The sequence below is a fragment of the Oreochromis niloticus genome, linkage group LG7 (genome assembly GCF_001858045.2).
Source record: "Oreochromis niloticus isolate F11D_XX linkage group LG7, O_niloticus_UMD_NMBU, whole genome shotgun sequence".
Classification (NCBI taxonomy): domain Eukaryota; kingdom Metazoa; phylum Chordata; class Actinopteri; order Cichliformes; family Cichlidae; genus Oreochromis; species Oreochromis niloticus.
The window spans coordinates 26532734-26542907 of record NC_031972.2 but is presented as its reverse complement, the minus strand read 5'-3'; the positions used below and the strand labels follow the sequence as shown (position 1 = coordinate 26542907).

At 40.2% G+C, this 10174-nt stretch overlaps 1 protein-coding gene across 1 annotated transcript in view; it reads left to right on the top strand.

Moving 5' to 3' along the window:
• Positions 1 to 1733: 1733 nt before the first annotated feature.
• The window catches only part of dusp4 (dual specificity phosphatase 4), a 48665-nt gene continuing 40224 nt past the window's right edge, over positions 1734 to 10174 (top strand). The window contains exon 1 of the mRNA XM_003444427.3: positions 1734 to 1863. The gene's annotated coding sequence lies outside the window, so the exon portion shown is untranslated. The remainder of the gene's footprint in view (positions 1864 to 10174) is intronic.

The following is a 10174-nucleotide window of genomic DNA, read 5'->3' as shown; positions in this document are numbered from 1 at the left end:
ATGCTGTCCTGCAGAAGGACTTAGTAAATAAATGTTGTATATCTTCAAATGCGGTAATTCAACTTCACAGTCGTTTTGAGACTTCTTGTGTTCTCTCACAGTAGCAGTCAGTGTTAGTGAAAGGCCTCTTGAAACCTTTATTTGAGTGCTTTTACAACTACAGCTGTGAAGGTTCGTCCAGCTGTGAGGTTTACCACAGGTTTACCTCTCCACGTGTGTGTTATTATAATATCTCGAAGTTTGTTTAATTGTATTACTATTTTTGTTTTCCCCGTTTGCTGTGCATGGTCCGTTGGTTCTCATGTGATTATGTAAACTGATATTTTGTAGGCGTGTTTGCTGGGAAAAGTCTAGTAAAATGTAATCTGTACACTGATCAGACATCTGTCTGATAGTCAAATCCCACGTCTACTCGACTTACCGCCTACTGACTGGCGTGCTGCTTTTACCCCAAGGATGGGGCATTCAACAGCGTGTCCGCCTCCTCCCTCCGTGGCAGTCTTTGAACCCTGTGACTTCAGCAAACAGGCTTATGCAACAGTCCAATCAGAGACATTGATCTCTCTCTGTGATCGATTTCCTCCGCTTCCCCTCCGGAAGGAAGCGAGTGTGGGAGGGGACGGGGGTGTCAGTGTTTTCGAGTGGGGGTAAAGTGAACTGGTGATACTCTGAAGCGGAGTGGAAAGTTTTGTCACTCCTGTGAAACATACCAGTGCACCATTCTTGCCAGCCTCAGTGGTTTATACAGAGATATAAATAAAATAAACACAAATGCACGAGCAAGACTTACAGAACAGGGCACTAGAATATCTACAGCGACTCGAGCAGCTGTGAGAATACTTGTATAGTTAAAGATACTCCAGCTAAAGTTTGAAAAGCAGTACTTTGAAGACAACTGGCTGTTAATTAGTGACATATTGCCAGTGCCATAGCTGATGCCCTGCCAGAAAATGCGAGAGGCAAGTGCTCTGAAAAGGACTGATGAGATGTTTATGTGTGCAGGGAATTGTGTAGGAGAATGAGTGGTCATTAGTATTCACAATCAGGTGGAAAAAAAGTGGATTCTCCCATCAGGTGGAACTAAGATATGCAGTGGTGTTTTGCAACCTGTGTGCAAGAGTGAATGAGAGAAAGGGGGAGGAGGGAGAGAGAATGAAACCAGCACCGAGTGCTGAGGCATTTCTCAATGAGAAGAGGGAGAATGAAAGAGATTTGTAAAAGATTTTCCACTCCACCAGAGAGAGGCAGAGAGAAAAATGAGTGTGCACAGGAAAGAGAAACAGTGATCATGTTCTCCGGCAGTCCATTAGTGCGGCTACTAATGGATGTAGTGAAAAAGGTGATTTAGAAGGGCAACAATTGGTCTTTTTGCCCCAAGGTGGCTCTTTTCACCAGGGCTTAATGGAAAACCGGGCCCGGCATATTTTGTTTAAAATGGAGTTTTTATTCAGAATTAAAAGTGTGCCCCATTCACTGTGGTTTTAAAGGGTTTTTAACTCTTTCCCCTTTTTGCCAAATGTTGTCTTTATGGGGCAAAGAGTTAAAAGTTTTTTTCTTACAATTGTGCCATTTTCACTGCAGGTCAGGTGCATATGTACACATGTAAAATCCAGTGTAAAGTAACACAAGCGATCAGTAAAAGACCAGGAAACCATTTCAAAGTCAAGTTTGTTACCCACATGATATTTAATAATATGATAATAATATGAATATGTCTCTCTGTATGTTTGTGTAGGACTCCACGCTCATGGGGTTTCATGTTCCTAAAGATTTTGGTGTGATTTATATCAGCCATGCCGTCCATCGCGACCCGGAGGTGTTTCAGGAGCCTGATGCCTTCCTGCTAGAGAGATGGAGCGGAAGGTGAGGATCTTTTCTTTTTCTCTCTCACTCTTTTATTTTATTTTCTAGCTGTCAAGTAGTGTTATCGTGGTAGTAGAATCTCAAACTCGATGTGGACACCTTGGAAATACTTGATACCATTGTCAATACTATGGGGAAAAATAGAGTCATTACAAAACAGAGATTAGAACAATGCAAACAATAACATCAATGACAACACTATTTTTTAAGTTGTCTGATATGGTGCAAAAAATTGCATCACCAATGCAAAGTGTAGATATGACAAATATTTAAAGATTGTCAAAAGGTAGTAAAAAAACCCCAACACATACACACAAAAGGACGAGGGGCAGCGAGTTAGTGCCGCGCGTCTGGTGACTTGGTACCATATTTTTGTTGCTGATGAAATAGAGCAGGTAAAGTAGGCTTCTACTGTTTCTGTGTAGTTGCTGATGAACTTTTCTCACATTCAATCTGCTGAATGACTTTAAGAGAAAAATAATGCTTTTCAAACCCAAATAATTGTGTTATCCTGTAAAACTTACGCTGTCTATTAAAACTACAGTCAGGGAAGTTAGATAATGTTTTGCTACCTACTCCAACATTAATGCTAGCGTTTTATTATTTAGTTGTAACTGCTAACTAAGTAGTAACTGGTCAATTGCTAATAGTTAAACAGCAAATGTTAATGTACGCGCCAGCCAGGTAAACATTTATGATAACGGTTTAATACTTCAGTGTTGATGAAACGGGAGCTCTACTGACCTCTCAAAATTCCTCATAGAGTGTGAAAGTACACTGCTTCAGCCTCTACTGTGGAGAGGGGCTGCAGCAGTGCCGTGCGAAGTTGTGTGTCAACTGGAGGACACGAGGAGAGCACTGATGGTAACAGTACTGTTGCAAACGAGTATATAATCCAACAGTAATTTTGAGGACCAGTTAGCATCTGAGTATCTTTTCCTTTCTTTTTTGGCAACACTATTATCGAGTTAACAGCTCTTTACAGATATAGACCAAAGTGTCTTTGGCATCCTAGCACCAAGAACATGAAAAAGCAAGAGGGTTAAAACAAAGGTTTCTAGTCATTCCCAGCATCACCGAAAGTCGCAAACCATGCAGTATTTAGTCATTAGTGTCTTTAGAAAGAGCAATCAATTATGCCTAGAACTTCAGCCTTGAAAAGGTAATGCATCAGTCTTTCAGGGAAAAACATTATCAATCAAGGCTTTCCCACAGACTGAAATATATGAGTTGTGCCTCAAATGAGGTGTTAATTTCATGGGCTTTTTTTTTCAAACATAGGTTTTCTTGATGTTGCTGGATTGAGCTGCACATTAACCGACACACAGCCAAAGAGTAGAAAATTGTAAACTGACAAAATAGCTTCAAGAAAGGACAAGACTTTGTGGACCAATGGAAAAAAATGGTAAAATTTAAAAAATGGTGATTTTTTTTGTTTGTTTGTTATTCTGAAAATTTCTTAGATCAAGCAAGAAGGAAGCAAACGGGCAGTTGTGTTTATACTCCCTTACTGATACGTACTTACAAACACGCACGCCACATTTGCACACTCAAACACAATCAGCATTAGAAAGAGTAAGTGGGAGGAAGCTTTTAGCGCTGTGACACATCAGGGATCGAGGAAATGCGTCACAAAAAGATGTTTTAAAAAAAACACAAAGAAAAAGATAAAAGAATAAATAATAGAGCATTTTCTTCCATGTGCATTTATACGTATAGTTATTTATAAGGCACTTATTAGGCACCATTAGGCATAAAATCTGAAAAGAAAGAATTATAGTAATGGACCCTGCTTTGAGGCATGCCACAAAGCAAAAATGATTCAGGAATAGTTTGAGTAAAAATGAGTTGAGTTAAATGAACTTCCAATTAGTAGATGATCTGCTCTACCTCTCGAGCTTCAGCCACCCCAAACGCCAGCTGAGTCCAATCGAGCATCTGTGGGGATGTGCGGGACAAACAAATCTGATCCACAGAGGCCCCACCTCGGAGCTTACAGGACTGTAAAGGATCTGTTGCTAACATCGTGGTGCCAGATAGCACAGCACACTCTCAGGGGTCTGGTGAAGTCCATGCTTTGATGAGTCAGGGCTTTTTTGGGAGTGGGACCAACACACGGTTAGGCAGGTGGTCATAATGTTATACCTGATGGGTGCCCATATGGCAAATATAATGCTATTCACAATTTACATATCCCCAAAATGCTTTAGCTTCATTATATAATGGCCAAATGGCTTGCTGCGCAGGCAGGGTGAATACCTGTATTGTCTATTATTTTTTGTGTAATGTAAGGTTTTCAGTTCAGCACCTTGTAAAAACTATCTTGGTGTTGGGTTCTTCACCCTGTTGGAAATACACCCTACCATATTGCTCAGTCTTTATAGCACAGTATTATGCTTATACAGAAAGTATGAACAGCTGAAGAGGTTCTGAAGCTGTTGATGATGTGACTAAATGACAAAGTTATACTGTATTAACGTACAGATAATGGATTACTAGTTGCAGCAGGTACCACACAATAACTTCCTGTTTCAATGATAACTTTAAGAATAGCTGAGGGGGTTTAGGCCACATTTGCTGCGGTCAGACTAAAATACACAGTTTTACTGGATAGAAATGCACTCTTAAAATAGATGACAGCAAGATTAAATCAATAGTCTGTTCTACAACTTGTTTTATGACCGCAAAGCGGAAAAGAGTGCTGGTTACTACTTTATATACATACGCCCACGTCTTTACTATAGCAACCAATGCAGATAGATAACAGCGCCTGAGCACACAAGTCTGACTGCATCGCCTTTACATGTACTTGCTCAGACTGTCTGCTGGGAAAGTAAAAAAAAAAGCCTTCTGAACACAAAAGGAGATGCATAAAGACTCTCTGTCTGTTACCTGCTCTGGTAAAATGAAACCCGAGCTGGCTCATTCTCTCAGTCAGCCATTCATCTGTTCATTCACTTCCTTCATTCAAGTGTTTATTGTCATTCATGCTCTCTCTCTCATGTGACAGAGAGTGGAGAAAAAAAAATCTATGAATGTATGTATGTAGGAAGGAAGCTGCTGCCATGGAAACTGGTCACCTGTCAGTATCTTCACCAATAGGGATTCCCCTGTGTGTATTTCTGTGAGTGTGTGTCTGTGTGTAGAGTGGGGGGAGAAGCTTTTTTCTCTCCCATGATGCCCTTGGATAGAGTGTGATGGGTTACAGAAAAATGAGTCAGAGAAGCTCCCATCCTTTTTGCGATGAAACAGTAATAATGTTGCATTTCTTATATATACTGCATATATTTACTGTATTTACTTTTTAGTTGAGCAGAGAAATCTACTGCCATCAGTTGTCATTTTTGAAGGTGTGTATAGAGACCTCTTCTTCACTCTTGTCTTGTTAAAACTAACCTAATTGCGTGTTAACTTTTATTTTAAACCATCACACCAAATGAAGCAATCTAATGTTACAGTCGGCAGTTTGGAGTTTCTCTCTTTGAGCTGATCCATTATCTTCCGATCGGTTTGAAAAATGGAAGCAGAAGAAATAGCCGGAAAAGCTCAGGAGGAATCGATGGTGCTGAATTCAACAGTCACAGTGCGAGCTGTAGTCAGGTTACGGCATTGGATTTCAGAGGGGTTTGCATTTACAGCATAGATGAACTCTCTCATGTTAGGTGTTAAAGTAGAAGGTACTTTCTGCCTTTTCCCAAGGGATCGTCACACCAAACGATTCCACATATTTGGTTTGGTACAGATTTTATGCCAGACGCCCCTCTTAATGCAGCCCTTCCATTTATCGGAGCTGGGAACCAGCACTGGGATCACACTAGCTTCTTACCCCCTGAGGCTGGGTTTGTGCTTCTTTCTGGTCTCGAACTGGGGGTCTTCCATCTGTGAAGTAAGGAGACACAGATGGAAGATGGTACACAAACTCCAAAAAAGAAATTATCCTAAAACAGCTTAATAACTTAAGACATAGATCCAACTAGATACTTATAGCGCAAAAAAAAAAAGTCAAAAATCTGTTCAGTCTGCCTAACAGGCAGATACTTTTAGCCTGGAAATGGACACCATTTTAAATACTCTGAAGTGTGTGAACAGAGCACTCAGCTGAGAAGAGAAATCTATGAATGAATAGATGGCATGCTTTGTGTCTGCGTGTGTGAGCATCAGGTAAAATGGTGCAGGGTTAAGGAGTGAGTCAGAGGAGATTTTCCTTGAGATATTATGATGTAAAAGAAAACTCTAGAAAAGTCATTAATAAGAAAGTGCACAAAAAAACAAAAACCAAAGATGAAACGTGGAGTGTAGGCGCTAGAAGTTTGACTATACCTCGATCAAAGGTGTGAGTCATCCACATTAAGAGGATGTGTGTATTTGTATGGATGATTCTGGTCACCTTTTTAATATTTCTTACTGTCAGTAAATTTTATTGAACACCAACCCTGAGAAGCGATCTGTGTGACCAAAGCCGATATATCTTTCATCCTTGCTGTGCAAACCTCTGCTGCCTTCTTTGCTTGTCTTTATTTTTCATTTATCACCGTGTTTGTTTCCCTTTCCTCCCAACTGTTCCTGTCTCTGGTTTTCCATCTGCCAGTCTTCCTGGTGACCGGTTTCCTGTCTCTCTTGATAGTTGCCCAGCTCATTTTCTTGCCACCTGGCTGTTTAATTTAATGACTGCAGTCCTGTTACATAACAAGCCCACCTATAATCACCACAGTTTCATCTGTTTATTTTTTATTTTTTTGCGCAGTAGCTGGGTGTATTATCTACCGTGTGTATTCCCGTGCATACTCGTCGTATATTGTGTATGTGTGCTTTTCCTGTTGGAGGCAAATATTGGAGCTGGCAAGTTAACATCCTATCAGCTCAACGCCCACACAGACTCTGGCCCTAGATGAGTGAATCAGAAATGCTACCAAGCACAGATAAAAATCTTAGCTACTGCAGTGGGCTGTGTTGTTAGTTTCACATAAATCCGAGAATAGGGACTTTTCTTCTTGTCTCCAAAAATAGTGAGAGACATCTTTTTTTAATTTGAAGTAGAAATTTTCTGAAATTTCTGTTTGCGTACATCAGCCACTGTATGAATTCTTAGAAATGACACAAACCAGTCACCAGTTCATAAAGATAATGCCAGGAGTTTGTCATAGTCTAGTTGAACTAATTATAACAGTTTTGATAATAGGCTTTATGTTTTAAAATAGACTGCATATAAATGACACATAGAATTCAAGATGCCGCCCATTAGTTTGTGCAGTAGTGTTCCTAAGCCTCAAGTTTGGCACGTGAGCTAGGCTATAGACTCACACTCCACTTTCTTAGGTGCACCTTGCTGGTACTGTGTTGGACCACTTTTGCTTTCAGAGCTGCTTTAATTCTTCATGGTGTCGATGCAACAAGGTGCAGAGATTTTGGTCCATGTTGATTTTGGTCCATGTTGACATGATAGTTTTACACAGTTGCTGCAGATTTGTCAGCTGCACATCCATGATGTGACCCTCCCGTTCCACCACATCCCAAAGCTTCTCTAGTGGATTGAGATGTGTTGGAAGCCATTTCAGTACAGTAATTGCATTGCCATGTTATCGAGCTGGAAACAGCCATCAGAAGATGGGTGTGTTGGTCATAAAGGAATGGACATTAAACAATGCTCAGTTAGTACTAAGGTGCCCAAAGTGTGCTAAAAAATATCCCCCACACCACCAGCCTGAACTGTTGCTTTTTCCAGTCTCCTGTTGTCCAGTTTTGGTGAGCTTGCGTGAACTGTAGCCTACGTTTACTGTTCTTAGCCAACAGGAGTAGCACCTGTCATGGTCTTCTTCTGCTGTTGCAAGGTTTGATGTATTGTGTGTTGAGTGGTAATTTGAGTTACTGTTGCCTTCCCTGTCAGCTCAAACCAGTCTGGCCATTCTCCTCTGACCTCTGGCATCAACAAGGCAGAGAACCATTGCTCTGCCTTCTTGGATTGGATATTTTCATTTCTGGTCCATTCTCTGTAAACCCTAGAGATGGTTATGTGGGAAAATCCCAGTAGATCATCAGTTTCTGAAATCCTCAGACCAGCCCGTCTGGTGCCAACGACCATCCTACTTTCTAAGTCACTTAAATCCCCTTTCTTCCTCATTCTGATTCTCACGTAGAACTTCAGCAGGTCATTAATGCTGTTAATATTTGTGTTAATAAGCAGTTGAACAGGTGTACCTAATGAAGTGACTGGTTCAATTCAATTCAGTTCAATTTTATTTATATAGCGCCAAATCACAACAAAAGTCGCCTCAAGGCGCTTTATATTGTACTGGTGAGTGCAACTTTGACGTAGGGTTTTTTTTGCCATTGAACTTTAAATGCAACAAGATGCAAATGAAAATAAATGATGTGAGTTTTTAAGTGATTTGCAGCTATTTGTTCTTCCTCTTCCCTCTCTTCCCTATCTAATAATTAATCTGATGATGCCCTCTTGGCCTCAGTCATGATCTCTCACAGAGCTTTCTCATTATACTTTATTGCAGAAAAATGAATTATACTTCACACAAGAGTATACTGCTCTGATTCACTTCCTATCCACTCAACATATTTGATATAGCATTACGATGGAGTGCTTGGTAAGACTTCCTTTCCCTTCCTATGGCGTACGCCGCACATCTTACTGTTTCAGGATGTACCTAATAGTACATTAAACCATTAGTCAGATGCTAGCGAGAACACTAATAATAACACTTCTCTCACACACAAATCATCTGACACAGTGGACCCAGACTATATGCACCACTAATGCTTCCTGTTTGCCTTTAATCAGAGCTCAGGTTTCAGGAAGACAGGATCCATTAGAGGCAAGACACGGCCTGCATCAGATGGATATTGAGTAATGGTTGGAAAGGACCTGCTTTCTTAAGTATATTTTTAGGAAATATTAGAAAGCAGGCATGATGGAGTAAAGTTGGGTCCCTGATTTTTGATTATTTGTCTTGTGGAACTTCATTCTAAGCTGCACTCTTGGTTGGTTTCCTTTGAGGTCTAATTTATTTGCCTTTTGTGCCAAAGAGAGAGGGGTCAGCTGGATTGATCAAGAATTCTAGGTGTTTTGTATGATGCATTGTAGAGTTTTTGATGACGAGCAGCACCGTGCAGCAATGCTCTCCTTATTCTTTGTACACGTTTTTTCTTCACCCAGCCAAGAGCTGAGATCGAGGCAACGATTGGTGCCATTTGTCAGCATTTTTATCAGAAGACAAACAACTACAAAGCCAAATTTCATAAAACTTGGTGCAGAGGTGGAGTGTGGGCAAAAGAAGAGCCCACAGAAAAGCTGCAGTTCATTGTCTTTAAAAGTGAGAGATAAGAGAACTGGCTTTGGTGGAAGACCTGCTTTCTCTGAGTGCCCTTTTTGTTGTCATTAGTAAAGTGAAACATAAAGTGAAACAATGACCTGAAAAAAACAGTCAGGGTGTTTGAACAACTAACTTAAAAAATACTTTGTATTGACAAAAAAATCTACAGGATACATCTCTGGTTGGTCTATATCAGATTTAAATATGCTTTATCATTTTTTCAAGATATACCTTTTGATTGACGTTTGTGAAGTCTGTTCAAGATAGATTATTGATTGATTTTTTGCATCTCTGACTTGTCTACCCTATGCAAAATTTAATTGTAGCTCTTGTGTTTTGCATATGCAGGAACGAAGGCCATGAGCACTTCCTGTGTTCCTTTGGCAACGGGCAACAATAACTGAACACTTAAATCACACACTCCCTGCATCGGAGCTAGGCTTACCAACGTCTTTCTGAAGGTGACCTTCACACACAAGCGTGACAAAGAATACATCGACACACTCTTTAATTATCACTGTAAAAGTGACTTCTTTAGCATAAAAGGTTTTTTATGTGGGTTCTGTTTTTGTTTTTTTTTACTTCCTCTCTGAGACTCTGGTGCATTTAATGGCTTGTTGAAAGATTTGTGGTCTCTGAGCCTCAGCTCTGCATTTTATATTTTGGGCTTCTGGGTTACATTTGGAGGGAAATCGGCTGAAAAGTCGATGGAAAGTTTACTTGCAATGGATTTATCCTCTTTAGAGACAGAGTAGGCGATGCAGCTGATCAGATGTGAAGTAAGGTCTCAGTTGAGAGAAATATTACTGATGTGAGATTGAGGCATCCAGTTAGGTTGTCCTTAGTTGTCCCCAATAATTTGACTAACAAAACTAATATCTTTAAAAAAAAATTGACAACAAGTTCTTAATTTAGATTTTCACACTGTGGATGCTGAACGTCAGCAATATCATTTATACATGCTGTGTAAACAAGTCTTAAAAGTTTGG